Source organism: Drosophila suzukii, chromosome 3 (assembly GCF_043229965.1).
Source record: "Drosophila suzukii chromosome 3, CBGP_Dsuzu_IsoJpt1.0, whole genome shotgun sequence".
NCBI lineage: Eukaryota > Metazoa > Arthropoda > Insecta > Diptera > Drosophilidae > Drosophila > Drosophila suzukii.
This window is the reverse complement of record NC_092082.1, coordinates 11741743-11756911: the sequence shown is the minus strand read 5'-3', so window position 1 is coordinate 11756911 and position 15169 is coordinate 11741743.

The window sequence follows — 15169 nt, the reverse complement described above, 5'->3', positions numbered from 1 at the left end:
ATTGACGAGGCAAAGAAAAATGACATTAAGGCCAGAAGATATATGGCCCATTTGCATATAGGTTCATGTATATGTATAAACATGCTCGGGGTTTTGCAGCAGGCTAAAGGCCTGCCAATTTACTGTATTTATGCCTCGACCTCGTCGTTGCACGATTTTAATAATTCAACTTGCGTTGCATAAAGTTTGCATTGACATAAACATAATGAACGATGGAAAACCGCATGCGAAATTGCCTTTCTCCTGTTGCCCTTTTCGTTTATTAACATTGTTAATGCCCAAAAGGAGAAAAGCGCATTCGGCAAGCGTTGAAAATATTGATAATCAACATTGTGCTCTGTCCTCGATGTGTCGACGTTCCGACAATAACAAAATTAATGCATTTTATTTAATTTCCCACCCTTACAGAGGGGTTCAGAGGAAAAATAAGGTCGCCAGTGCAGTTAACTCGAACAATGAAGCTAATTAAGCATTATATATGCAGTTGAAAAGGCGACAGGCCAAGGATATATCACAATCTTTAGGGAGTCATATATCTATCAGTATTTATGCATTTATTATTTATTTAAAGTGCCACGAATAATGAACTAAATTTCAACCCAGTTTTCGTGGGGCTTGGACTTCAATAAACTGCTCGTCAAATGTTTGCAAAATTCAACCGCACATTTTGTTTTTAATTAGTAAATTGCGCTAATTAAAATTGCAGTTATGTTTGTAAATAATACCTTTTAATTGAGGTCATACCATTTTGATGTAACCGAATACAGTTGTAAATAAATGTTGACCCTTTTAGTTGCGTGTAAATATGAAAAATAATAATTAATGCATCAAATACTCACTTCATACAAGAACAATTGAATCAGCCAGAAAGTAATTTCAAATACACTAGTAAAAAATCTCTGGCAAATTATTAACTATACTAATGCAGAATTCTGTAAAGTCTAGGAAATACATACTGAATTCATACTTGGCAAGAAATACCATAAATAAAAAAATATTCCAACTATATAGCCTATACAAAGTAATTATACTGTTTGTTGCCTGTATTTTAAAAATTAGCTGAACATCAAATGAGTAATATGTAAAATGTTTAACGCTTTTTGTGCGAATAAAGAGATAAGAACGGATGTGTTTTCCTATAAAGTTGACATTTTGTAATATAAATAAAAGTAAATATTATAAAAAAATTGATTATGTAACGAAACATTTTCGTTTTGTTAGTTTTTCTTATTTCTGTAGTGTTTATTTTAAAAAGTTTTTTACATTTTATGTATAAATTTTTTTAGGATCCAAAATTGTTATATGTTATTTTTAAAGTTAGTTTTTATTTACAAAAATGTATGTATAATAACTTCATTTTAAAATTGGTGGACCAGTTCCTTGTTTAAATTTAATAAATATTTTTTATACGAATTGAGCTGAATTCTCAACGCTTGACTATTGTAAAATAAAAAATCTCAAAGAAAAAAACAAAATTAAGGTAAATTTAAAAATTCTAGGATTAAGATTGATCAAATTTAAATGTAAGCAGTTATATAATTATGCGATAATAATTAAACAATAAAACTTTAGGTTGATTAATACCAAAAAAAATGCGAACCGAACAAAACAAACAAACTAAATGAACATAAATAACTGTTGTTTCATTGAACCATTTGCATTTAATTTTGGCTCTCAATTACATGGGGGAATGTCCAATGTTTTTGGTTTTGGTTTTGGCCTGGCATTTATGCAAATTTTCTCTTTTTTGGAGTTTGACATTCGGCGGTTGGTTTTAGCAATACTAACAGCCCAAAAAAGCAACGTTAATGAGGGTGCTTATTTACGCAAAATCCAAATTACATACACACAGGAACACTGGAAATATTTTTGAAAATTCTATAAACCAGCTTATGAATTTATATTTTATCAGCAGTCTATGTTGCTTTTATTTCTCAAAGTGTTCAGCCGGCAGACCGCCAAAACCGCAGTGTGCTTCTACTAATTGTTTGAGTCACGCAAACAAATTTAACACAAAATATGCTAAAGACTTTCTGGGACCCGCACAAGAAAAATGCTTAACAATTTAATGTGATTTGCATAGATTTCAGCAGCTTGAGCGTTGACATTCAGCAATTAACCTCGACACGCACCTCCTAAAATCCCCATTTACCGCAGAATAACTTGTCAAAAATGAGACAGTTCAACAGTGAGGAGAAAATTAGATACCTTTTAGATCTACAAAAAAAAATATATATATGGTAAAAGTATCTTATGATTGTCTTAGGTAAAAACCAGGTAAGTTAAATGGTATGTACTAACTAAAATATTTGGGAGCATATAGTAACCCACATTTTTTCTCAAATAAATGGCTTTCTATGCAAGAAGAAGAAAGGAACTAATATATTTGTGAGCATAGAATATTCCTTATTTTTCTTAAATAAACTGCGTTTTATGCAAAAAGAAGGAATTTTCCATTTTCTTTTTATTATATAAGATAAGAAATATTCATTTTATTATGCCATCACTAAGTAGAACAAAACGCTTAGGTCGCCGAGCACGCTGCGTATACGCAATATTTCCTCAGCATTCCCAAAGTGCCTCACACATTTGTTGGGTAACCACTTGGGCACACTAACATTATCATAATTATAGGGCTTTCAGAGGGGAATGGGGATTCTTGGGTTCTGAGAATTGGGGACCGGAGACACCTTGCACTCTTATCTCAAAATGCCTGCTTTGCGGCACTCGAGAAACTTTTCAAAAGTCATTTAAATTATGCGCACAAAAGCGCGAAAATTATGCCATGGCGAGACGAAGATTCAGACGCCACTTACAGCCACATATATATAATATATTTTATATATATATATCCTAAGTAGGGTGAAAGGCAGATAGGGAGGAAGCGAGACAGAACCGGAAACCACATTTGTCGGCAAAGTTTTGCCTACAGCCAGCCTCTCCACATCCACATTGCAAAAATAGTTGAGTGCAAAAGCGTGGAGCACACTTAAGATAAGCTTGCAGCGCAAAACTTTCATCTTACAGAATACGCGGAAACCCCTTCTCATTCTACGCCCCTGGCCTTTTGAGGACGCATTCAACAAATTAATTCTGGCTTTGTCGCTGCAGGAAATATGTTTAATTTCATTTAAATGCAGTAAGTGCAACACTTTGGTTAGCTTTTGCCAGCTCTGAATGGAGTCGAGATGAGGGGTTTACGGTTGGATGTTTGGGGGTCTGATAGAAATCTTCTCGCCGAAGTTCTTTTGGTTTTCATTTTCTGCGGGCTGGGTGAAAGCTGGGCAAATAGGTCTTTATTTTTTTGCCGTGATTTCCTGCATGTGTACAACTTTTAAAGTGAGAGGGTGCAAAAAGTAGACCGGCGCTAATGAGCTTGACTTGGATAAAGTTCTGGCAAACAGTTTAACTAAATCGGAATCTCGGGGTTTAACCAAGGTTATATTACGATTAGAGATGTAAAAGCTTGTTGATCTATTTAAGTATATAGGGTCGTTCAAACACAGAGGCACCTTTCTTTATTAGGAAAAAATTAGGTATATATTAAAAATAAAAATAATAAAAAAATTGCCATCACAGACTTTTCCCAGATATATTTGAAATCCGTATAATTCTTTCCTATTTGAGTCATGCCCCATTAATAAATCTCATATTCAACGAACATATATCGACACATCCATCATTTTGACTGCAAATATGCGAACCTCATTCAGTCCCCTAACTATCAAAAGTTGTCAAAGTTCATCAACGAAAATTATTACAAAATCACAACTTCGTCTATTAATAGTTGGAGTTCAACTTTTCAAAGTTAGTTTTGTGGGTTTTTTTTTTACCACAAATTACAGCTTAACATTTTTGGTCTACCAACGTCACATACTTGCACTTGATATATTGGAGATTTAAATACAGCTCCGTTTGCCATTTTCTATATTTCGTTGGTTTTTTTTCTTGGGGATGGAAAGGGTGGAATGGCGAACTCATCTGTCAGTTTTACATAGTGCACCCCAGAGAAATTTGTGTTTGTTGCATAAAAATTACATCATACATTGTTCGCGAACGGACTTTGATGGCTGTATGACACATTGGTAGAAGGGGATTTTTTAAAAAAATACATCGGGTGCAACTGAGTGTGTGGCTCTGTTTTTGGCATTTCTAAAAATGTTGCATTGTGCGGGGAGCCATTGATGTGGTTGCTGTGACAACAAGCGCGTTGGAACCCCGTTCTCCTTTTTTTTTTGTTTCAGATCCTTTTCATTTTGGTGTGATGCTGGGGCCAGGGCAATGACATCAATGCAGTTTTTATATGGACATTGTGGTCAGAAAAAATGTCAGCCAACCGCAATTTAAAAGGAAAGTGTGGAGCGCGAGAATGAGAGAGTGACAGCTTAATGAATCGAATTTCGGTTTTATTATTAGCATTCATTTTAACGAAAGACAAGGGATTCATTTTATGATTTATTACTATACAGATGGAACAAAATAAAACGTGACTAGCTGAATATGGCAGACAACGCGAATTCTTGAGGTTCAGAATATTTGTTTTTACTTTAAAGATATTCTCGTTTTTTTCTTAAAACCGATATTGTGTTGTGATCTTTTTACTTGACGAATTTTAAAGAATGGAGAGATATATGCCCTGAATATAGATTCGGTCAGTCAAATGTTGTTTCATGATAAAAGTATACCCTTTTGGAGAACTGTACTTCTTTGTAGGTATACAGCTGGAAAAAATTAAACAGAAGTGACTAGGTGAATATGGCAAGCAACGCGAATTCTTGAGAATCAGAATATATGTTTTTATTTATAGATATTTTAATATATTCTGGATTTTACTTGAAAAATACTTTGTGTTATGATCTTTTCATTTAACCAATTTTTAAGAATATATGCCCTTTTATAATTGTTACCTGATATACTTAAAATCCTTTAGAGAACTTTACATCGTTGTAGCTATTATTTTTATGATTTTTGTTATGATTTTTTATTTTTCACGTTTTACTTCTTCTTTACGTATTCAATAAGTATAAAACGATTCTGAATTTAAGGACATACCGCTGCAATGACTGGACCACGCACTACGTTGCCCTTTTTCTCTGCAACAGCTTCTGGTGTCTTGTGCGCATATTTGTTCGACTTTATTTTTTAATTTTCACAACTTTTGACAGCTTTGCAGTTGGTCACGTACGTGGCGAAGTCGGGACTGCCATATATTGGCTGGTGTTCGAAGGCGGGGGAAATGGCAGTGGTATGGGAATGACCACAGTGTGCAACAGCTGCCTTTGACGCACGTGACTGGCCCGGAAAACGAACCCGTGGACCTCTGGAACATGGGACCTTCGTTACCCCGTTGCCCTGGCAAATTTTAATCAAGTTTTCACGCCACGCCGCTCGGCACTCGCTCCTCAGTCTATTTAATTGTCAATTTGTTGCGGCGTGTGTCTGACTACCGACTACTGACTACCGACTGCCTGCCTGTTGCCTGATAAATTATGTTCAGCTGAAGCCGCAATTAAGGGGTCGAAATGAAATGAAATGAAATGCAGTCCAATCCAATCGTCCTTAGCTTCTTGGTCAACAACCCTGTGCACCAAAAGGTTCACTCAGCCATTCTTATCTCTGTGTCGGCCCGGGAGTTTCGGTTTATCTTGTCTTAATGATTCCATTGTCAAAGCCATTGCTACGGAAATTGTCTACCCAAATTTAAATATTCAACAGGATATTGCATGAAATATACATGAACCAGAAGCACACACACAAAGGCTGGGGTACGAATATATCCTGGTCAAAAGGACTGCAGGCGACAAAATCTTGTTGTGCGCAAATAACTTTTAGTTTGGTGTTCCTGCGAAATATTTTTGACAGAATTTCTAGACTTCTAATCTAAGATTTCACTTCAGGTATTTTTATTTTATAACAAGAATTTGTTTTGCTTTTATTTTGAATGGCTTGAATGATTTCATCAGACTCTTTCTTCATAAATGAAATGCAATTCAGGTTTAATGGTCGTAAACAAGCCAGCAGGGAACATCAAACAAAAATGAACTTTATAAAGTCTGAGTTATCCTACCCTTTTAATTAAAACAACATTTATAATCATCATGCTCATATGTTACACTTAATATTCATCCTATAAAATAAATGCTAATAAAAAATAATTTATCTCTTTCAATATCATTAAATAACATATCTTAATTAATAAAGTAGTATAAAGTATAAGTATCTTAAAGTGATATTTATATCTATCCAGCATATATTTCTAAGAAAGGTCATTTTAAGCCCCCTCAGCATATCTATTTTAATTCTGTTTAGTGGTTCTGACTGTTCTAGCATTGATTAGCCCAGCAAATTGTGTTTTTCTTTGGGGTCTATGTTTCCCTGGAGGTTGGCCAAAACAAATGCCATTCATTTCCGATTCCGGCCGGCACCGCTCAAATGTCCTGGGAGCCGGCAGCTATCATTCGTCCTGCAGAAGCAGCACACTTATTGTATTATTTAGCCCTCAAACTCTGGAACTCGGAACTCCAAATACAAAACTGCTCTGGCATTGACTTTGACAAGTTGGCCGCCGTTTTAATCTATTTGGTGCCGGGTTTTGGCCATGGTTTTGGTCACCGGGGAGCACTGCTCTGCAATTCTGGCCGGGCGGGCTTTTCAAGTTCCTTGCTCTCTAATGCAAGTTGAAAACTTTTTGATGGCCCAAACACAGGCAAATCACTTGGCTGCTCCTTGGCAGGATCACGATGACGAGGATGATGATGCCCGGCTCATAAACTTTTACGCGCTCATTTTCGCCCGACGAAACCCCAGCTCCTTTGACTTTGTCAGGTTGGTTTGTGACCAAAAAAAAAAAAAATGAAAAGAAAATAGCTTTTCATTGTCTGTGTCTGTGGAAAAGCGAGGAAAGGGCGGGAATGTCAATAAAATAAATACTGTTGACGCAGCGCGGTTATTTCACAAACACAATCTCCATTACGGCATTTACATTCGCCGCTGGGTGGGTGACATTCCCGAATCTCTGTTGCTGTTTGCTAAACACGTTTGTTGACTCTCTGAGTGGCTGTATTTGACTTTAAGCGGCGCAAAGATAAAGACATTTGGTGCCAGACAGGATATAACTTGAAGGACCCACCATTCCCTTCCCCAAATGGCAGTTGTCGGTCATTGTCATTAAGTTGTCCCAAATGAAGATGACTTTTTTCGTTTCATCGAGGTTTTCCTTCTTGCTGGACAGTGTTTGATAAGGCCTGAGAATGTTGAGGAGGAGGTGTTGTGTAAGGGTATCAACTGATTTTATCGGAGAGCGATGTAAGGGTAGTCACCCACATCTCTGTAGCATTCCTGCGGGGAGTAGACCTTCACCCCATTAACAACTCATTGTGGGCTTAGTGAACCCTGAACTTAATTTTCATTTCCTTAGACCTCAAGAGGTTCTGTTCATGCACTAAAAGAAAGAAGCCTTTAAATATATATATATTGAAATCATCTAAGTTCAATACCAAAACACTTCTTCTTTTTACAATTACAGAAAAATAAATAATGAAAATAGTATGACTGTCCAATTTAAGTTTATTTATAGTTATTTTGCATAAATACTTTTTGAGTTCACTAAAAATTTTTCCCTTTTTTAATATGGTAATTTATCGTATTTCATATATGTATATATACATATATGTTTAAAGAATATTTTGATTATATTTAACAGTTCTCGTTAAGCAAAGAATTTTTCCTTGAACGTTACATTTGTTATTTTTATGTAATTTCTAATGTTATATGTAATAATAACAATAATTAATGTAAGATTATGTAAAAACTGTGATATATACCATGAATTCATGGCTTAATTATAAATATTAAAATTAAATTGATTTTAAGAAAATATAATTTAATTAATAGAAGTATAGAAAGCTTTTCAGCAAACAGACTTAAAACTCATAATTTTTAAGGGAATAAGTATTGAAAAATTATACAAATGTTATCCAAGACACTTTAATATCTTTATTTCAGTGCATCAATTGTTCCATGGTGCCGCTTCAGCTTGGCTTGGTTTATCTACTACTTTATTACTGTAAATCCTCAGATAATTTATTTGATTTGTACGCGCGAGTCCTGGAATCCCCCACGAGCTGTAGAACAACAGCAACAAGAATATCAACCGAAACAACAACAATGGAAGCAACAGCTGCGTTGATGGAGGACTTCGTCCTTTTGTGAGACTGTGTGTGTGCGTGTGTGTGTGTGCGTGTGTCTGTGTGAGGGGGCAAAGGATACGCTGGGATGGCAGCTGAGATGTGGGTGCTGATTTGTATCTGCAAACTGTAAAGTGTATCGCATTACAATCAGATTAAGTTAAAGCCGCCATATGCATGCCCCTCTCGTCCTGTCTGCTGTGTGTTTGTGAGTGTGTGTGTGTTGGTGTGCTGTCTAAATTGAATTTAAATGCTGAATTGAAATAAAATTGAAAGAGAATTTACATGCCCAGCAGGGCTCGAGTTCTATTCAATTTTAAGTAAATTAGGGAACGTCTGCGCCCACACAAACCCAGTGCCACAGATCGAAATTTAAAAGCCTATAAATATTTATTTACATCATCGGTTTCTGTGGTTAGATGCATAATTTTATGACATATTCGCAAAATAAAGGCAGACAAGTCTGAGACAGGCTTATTTGAATTCATTGAATTTTGTTTTATTTTATTTTATTGCTTTGCAGAGTGAGCAAAATGAAAGGTAATGCGTTTTATGAATTTAATCAAAAAGCCAAATATTTTATAAATAAAGATTCCGTTTTACTTTGTACTTCTTTTTAATCTTAAATGAAAGCGAATTAAAGCTTTTCAATTGAAAAACTGCTTGGAAAAGGTTTAAAGATAATAAAAAAATAATATTTTATATATTGTAATATTTAGATTATAAAAAAAAAATATAATGTTTTGTTATATTGTTTATCGAGCTCATTATGTTACATCGCCTTTGTATTTTCAGGGAACCATCACTTTTGTGAAAACCTTTAAACACCTAACAATTGTTCTATTAAACACCTACCTCCGAAAACGGAAATATCAGAAAAACATATCGGGGGAATCAAAGCCAGCAACAAATGACATTGTGAGTTCTGGGTTTTGGGTTCTCTGGTTAGAACTGCCGTTGGCCAATGTCTCACAGTCGGCAACCGCAAAATGCCAGGCTACCTTTTTCTGTACCAATTGTCCGTTGGCGATTTAGTATAGATATAGAATCCAGTCGTCATGTGACAACCAGTCAATTTTATTTTCTTTTTGTCCCGTTAGTGGCAGGCGGTGGAAAACTAATGCCAATGGCTGACAGCCTGTTGTTCTCTGTGTTTGTGTTTGCGTTTGTGCGACGCAACGGCTGTTGACCAATTTGTGGGCCATCATCAAGTGTGAAATTTCCAATTTCCGTCCTGGATGGGAAAAACTCCTCCTGCCCCCCTTTCCAATTTCCACCTCCTGTTTTTTCATTTCCCCCCTATGGCATCATTTTTCCCTCTGCAGCATTTGTCTCACGTTTCGATTGGGTTGCATTTGCATCAACGTTTCGCTGGATATTTGTCCAGGCTTTTTTTTTCTGCCTGTAGTTGCTTTGTTTACATACAGCCATCATCAGAAATAGCGATCTATTTGCTGAGCCACTGAAGTGATTTGCTTGGAAAATTGTTTAACAGTCGAGTATTGTAAATAAATTGTTTCGGTTCTGTTTGCTCATCGCTTATGCGTAATGTTTATTTTTAAGAATTCGATGATAACACTAGGCTAGCAAATATTAAATAAAAGATATGCTCTACGAATTAAATAAATTAATTAGAAATGCAAGTACTTACTATAAATTATAAAAACATCTAAAAATTATAAAACTTCCTGATTGATCAAACTACCCTAAACTACCATTGACAAATCCTGCCACCAACTCATTAGTCCCATACTCATTTCTAAAATCAAATACCATACGTTCCAATCAACAGGAAAACCAAACCCAAAAGCCTGCCCTCAAAAGCTGATTTGAATTTAATTAAAAGCGTACAAATTGATTTAGCCAAGTTCAGGAAACTATGGTGAGGGGTCACCGGGTGATAGGTCAGCACAAATTTAAAGTGGCTCACAAATTAAAGTGATTTACTTGGTAAGCCCAAGTTACTTCAACAGCCTACGCTTCTATTCCAAATTAATTATGCTGAAGCGAAAGTTTAATTGAAGTTATTGACGCAGAGCCCGCTGAGTTTGGGCATAATTACACCTGTCCAAGATGTTTCCACTTTGTTTCGGGCGCTTTCAATTTCACGAATGATAAAACACAAATTAAGATTACCCAAATTGAAGGAATGGGCCAGGTCGATGAGTTATACGCACTTGGGGCTGTCTTTCAGGCAAAACTTCCTTTGAACTTGCATCAGTCAATTATTGGCTCTGGCCATATAATCAATACCGGCTTTTCTCTTTTATTTGGTTAAAGCTGCAAAAAGGTCTTGATACAATAAACATGACTGAAAAAGATACACGGTCTAGACCTTCAATATTTTCTGTCAGCTCTTTTATATATGTACATACATACTCTTACTTAAAGTCTTTAGGGAATTGATAAGTTTACAGAAAAATTGATAAATTGATAAATGGTTTAATATTATATTTTATATTTTTAAACAAAGTGAATTTATTAAAGATCAGTACTTGAGATATATCGTTTTTCCCAAATATTTAAAGCTTTATAAAAATATTTTTAAAATGTTTTCATTGCAGTTAGCCAAGAATACACTTGTCCCAAAAAATTTGATGACTTAATATTTGTATCATTTGAAAACTACGCAAACATCAAGGACTATCTTTATATATAGTTCAAAATTTAGTTGGGAAACTTTAGGATGGCTTTTTCATTTTTAGGATATTTAAAGCTCTTCAAAGCCCTTTTTTTGGGCCCCTGTGGTCTCTTCTGCAGGAATTCAACTAAAATAAAAACCATAAATGGTGGCAGAGGCTGAAGAAGATCCGGAAAACGGGGAAACCCCCGAATGGGGCACAAGGCAATCAAACAGAAAGGCTGCCTCAGTATGTGACTATGTGTGTGAGTATGGGGCGACTGCAAATGGCTGCCGGTTAAATTGGCAACACTTTATCAAAAAATATAAAAAGCACTAAAAGTCAAAACGCATGGCAAACTGTTGGCAGTCCAACAGAAATAATACAACAAAAAAATATTATAAAAGAGACTGGTCTGAAAGGGACAGGGGTCCAGAACGATGAGGATGTTGATGGCAAAAAGGCTTGCATATAGATTGGCCATAAGGACAACTTGAACCATCATCATGGCAGCGGAACCATCAAAATACTTGCAAACGTAAAAAGAGATGGCAAATGTGAGAGCGAAGCACAAAAAATATGCAAATTTCTCGCATAATTCATATGAAATTGTTCTATTTATGAAATGTGACAAAGAAGCAATTTAAACAGCCCCTTTTCATGGCTCGTTGTCACGTTTTAAAGAGCTGTTTTCATACAGTGCGAAAAAAATATTTATAATATAATATATTTAATAAAGAAAGAGGCATTGTTATTAATGTAAGGAATTTACAGTCCTTACATTAATAAGAAATTTACAGTCCTTACATTAATAACAATGCCTCTTTCTTTCCAAAAGCACGTTTTAAATTGTTTTAAATACATAAAAAGACCTGTAAAGCATTTTAGCCAATATGCAAAATTTTTAATTTCCACAGATAATATTTCATTTTTAATATATTTTAGTTGCCAACTTATTAATGACGAATGCATATTTTTATATAATAGTCGTTGATCCATTTGATGCGTTCAACTTTTTTAATTATTCAACATTTTTTATTGATTTCCTAGGTTGTCATTTTAATGTTAATACAGCTTTACTGTCAAAATGTAATTTCCTATACATATTTTTTAGCACATTAAAATGTATACATAAAGTTCCTGTTTCATTAACAAATAATTCAGTCATGCTTCATTCTGATCATTAAATACTATTATTTTTTTCGCCAAGATTGATGGATAGAATTTTTTTCTGGCACCGAAAGAATTCTGTTTGCTTTTTTTCTGTGCGTGCCTGATTGAACAGCATTGATGAAGTTATATGAAGCTTTTTTGCGGAGGTGTTATTTATCAAATTGAAAGGGAATATTTAAACTAGCAGTATTTGCATATCCAGGCAACGTTTAATGACAGATTCCCTGTTTAATAACATATAGATATAAATTTTATCCTTAAATATATTATAACACATTTACAATTACCCAAAATCACTAAACGTTAAATAGTTTTAACAAAATTGCTGTGAAAATTGCAAGAAATATAATCACCAATCAACACACTCTTTTGACCAATGGAATCGAATCGATTTTTCGGAAGTAAGAGGATTTAGAAAGCGAAAAGTGCTTGGGTTTCCAATTAACTTTTATTTGCTCTAACCCGAACTCTCGACCACAGTAGGTGGATGGGATGACTAGGAAGATAAATAGATGGCTAGATGGAAAGCTGATGCCACGACAACGAAATCTCCAGACAATGCCCCACCGAATAAAATGTAAATTATTCAAAAGGTAGCTGGGCTGCGGAAGAATATGGCGCTATGGATGTCATTTCCTAGAAATCCACAATGGAAATTACTCTTCGCGAAACCGAAAGACAGAAAAGAAGGATGGCCGACTTGAAAAGTGCCTCGGCGAATGCATTAAATTCAGTTTTCATGCAACTGAGACAACAGTTGAGTAAATTATGGCAACGAGCTGCCGCCAACTATCCAAGAGTAGCTGAAGTTGGATCCTGGGAAATGCGGGGGCTGGGAAATGCGGGGGCTGGGAAATGCGGGGGAAAATGGCAGCAGCAGGATGAAAATGAGTGTCAGCCTGGCTGGCAGACTCTGTTTGGTCTCTTGAAATTTTTATGAAGCATGTTGAATTTTCCTTAAATTTTATATTGCTTTTTTTGCGAGCCATCATCAGATTGACAATTTTAAAGCAGAAGGAAAGTCTCTCATTTTATGACAAGAACAGGAAGTATTAATTTTATAATTTTGAAAATTGTTCATATGAGAATTATTTTGAATAAGAAATGTAGCATATATTTTTAAAGATTAAAATCATAAAGATTCCAATTAAAAAGTGTAAGAACTTTGTCAAGTTATTACTTAGATTATATTACATTAAAAATCCGACAAAAGAATATTTTTTAAAATTGTAATATACCATTGTTTCTTTAATAAAAACATTTTTTAGTGCTGACTAAGTAACTTAAAAAGTAATGATTCAATACGTTTTCATTTTTTAAAAACAATATTTAAATTTAATTTTAAAAATTTTTAGGTGTAAAACTTATTATTTATTTTTGACACGTTATTTGTGCTCTTTGTAAGTAAAGTTGTATTTTTCTCTCCTCAGTTCCACTGATTTGCTCCGAGGTGCGAAACAAACTAAACTTCATAGGCAGAGAATCGTTTTCCATTCGGGTCAATTTTCGTTGAGTTTTCTTCATCGTATAAGAGTTTTTCCTGAGCATGCGTGTGAGTTTATAATTGTGTGGAGAGTTCAACTCTTATAGAATCAAAACAATATTGTTGTTGATGATGATTTAGGCCAAAAACACACATTTTGTGAGTTCAGAGAAAAAAGACAGAAGAGCAGAAATGAAAGAAAGAAAAAAATCTTAAATTTCATTGGCCAAGCAAATGTCACAAATTAGAGGGCATCACAAACACGAAGAGAGTAAATGTAAAAGAGAATGGAACGCCGAAAAACTTATTGAGGTAGGACATTAGAAAACAATTTGCTATATTTTATTATGGTGAAGTCAAAAAAATATGAAAATACATTGAAGTCTGCCTGTAACCTTAATGGAGTATCTCTTTGTGGTCTATTTTTTGTTGTGTTCTTGTGCACCCAACAAATAGTCGGGGAAAACTCACCATAAACTAAAGTGGATGAGAGACCCCATCCCCATTTCCACAGACCTTCCAGATGGAGCTGAAGAAGGATTTACAGCATCCACATATGGGCATCATCTTTATCCGAGAGTCTGCGGGCTCCTCCTTTTATATTTATTACATCATTCGATGGCATAAACTCGCATATTAAGTGGATTGCTGTGTTAATATTTAAACGGCGATTTGTGGTTTGCGGTTAGCTAAAGTTGCTCGGGGAACTTGGAACTCAACTTGAGCCAGTGCTCAACGCTTAACCCTTGACCCTTTCGCGAACATATGGCAGGCACTTGAGGGATAATGAAGCATCTGCATATTGGAGAATAAATACTAATCCCACCACTTTGTAGCGTATTTACTCCTCGAGCTGCTGGCTCCTGCCACTTCTCTTGATCTGGTCACATTAAAAGGCGACACGCATTGTGGAGTCCCGTGCGAACTTTTTGTGTGTGCGTGGCTCATAAATAAAACATAAAGTCGCCTGCTTTTTATTTTTATACATTTTATATGCTGCTGCAGTCTCCGAGAACTTTTCCGAGGTCAGCGAACATGTTTGGAAAATGTTTATAAAATGACGCAGAAAGCGTACAAGTCATAAATAATGCGTTCGAGCTGGTGGAAACGGGGTATAAAGAAGGTAAGATGGAAAAAGGGGAGCAGACGAAGTTGAAGTGTCGCAGTAATTTAAAATTAGCACGCGTTTGACATGCAAATATCGGGAAACAAGTTGAGACCTCCTCTCTAACATGGCAATTACAACTTCATAAGACAACGCGACGTATGCGCAATATGCTACCCTCGAGTTCTTCATCATATAAAAGGAAAAAGAACCCCTAAATAAAGGTCACCCTAAGATATCCCTAATATTGAGAATGCTCTGCATACCAATGAGTAGGGTCACTTCAATCTGACCCAAGTAGAGATCAATTTAAACTTTATTTCCTCATTATCCTTCAGCTTTTTGCGGATGTCTCTGGCAAATAAATAAATTACAAGTGACACATGCACTATTATTTACAATTAATTACACCTTCGACTCAGGAACACCCTTCGTCCCTTTGAGATGCAAAAGGTCAATGTCCTCCTCCCCTTTTAATTATCATCCCACTCACGTATGCAAATGTGGGGGCGTGGCACAGGCCACCTTCCGCCCACAAAACACAAACTCAATCGATTAACATTTAATTGCATCTGCGGCTGCCCGAATTTGGGACCCCAAA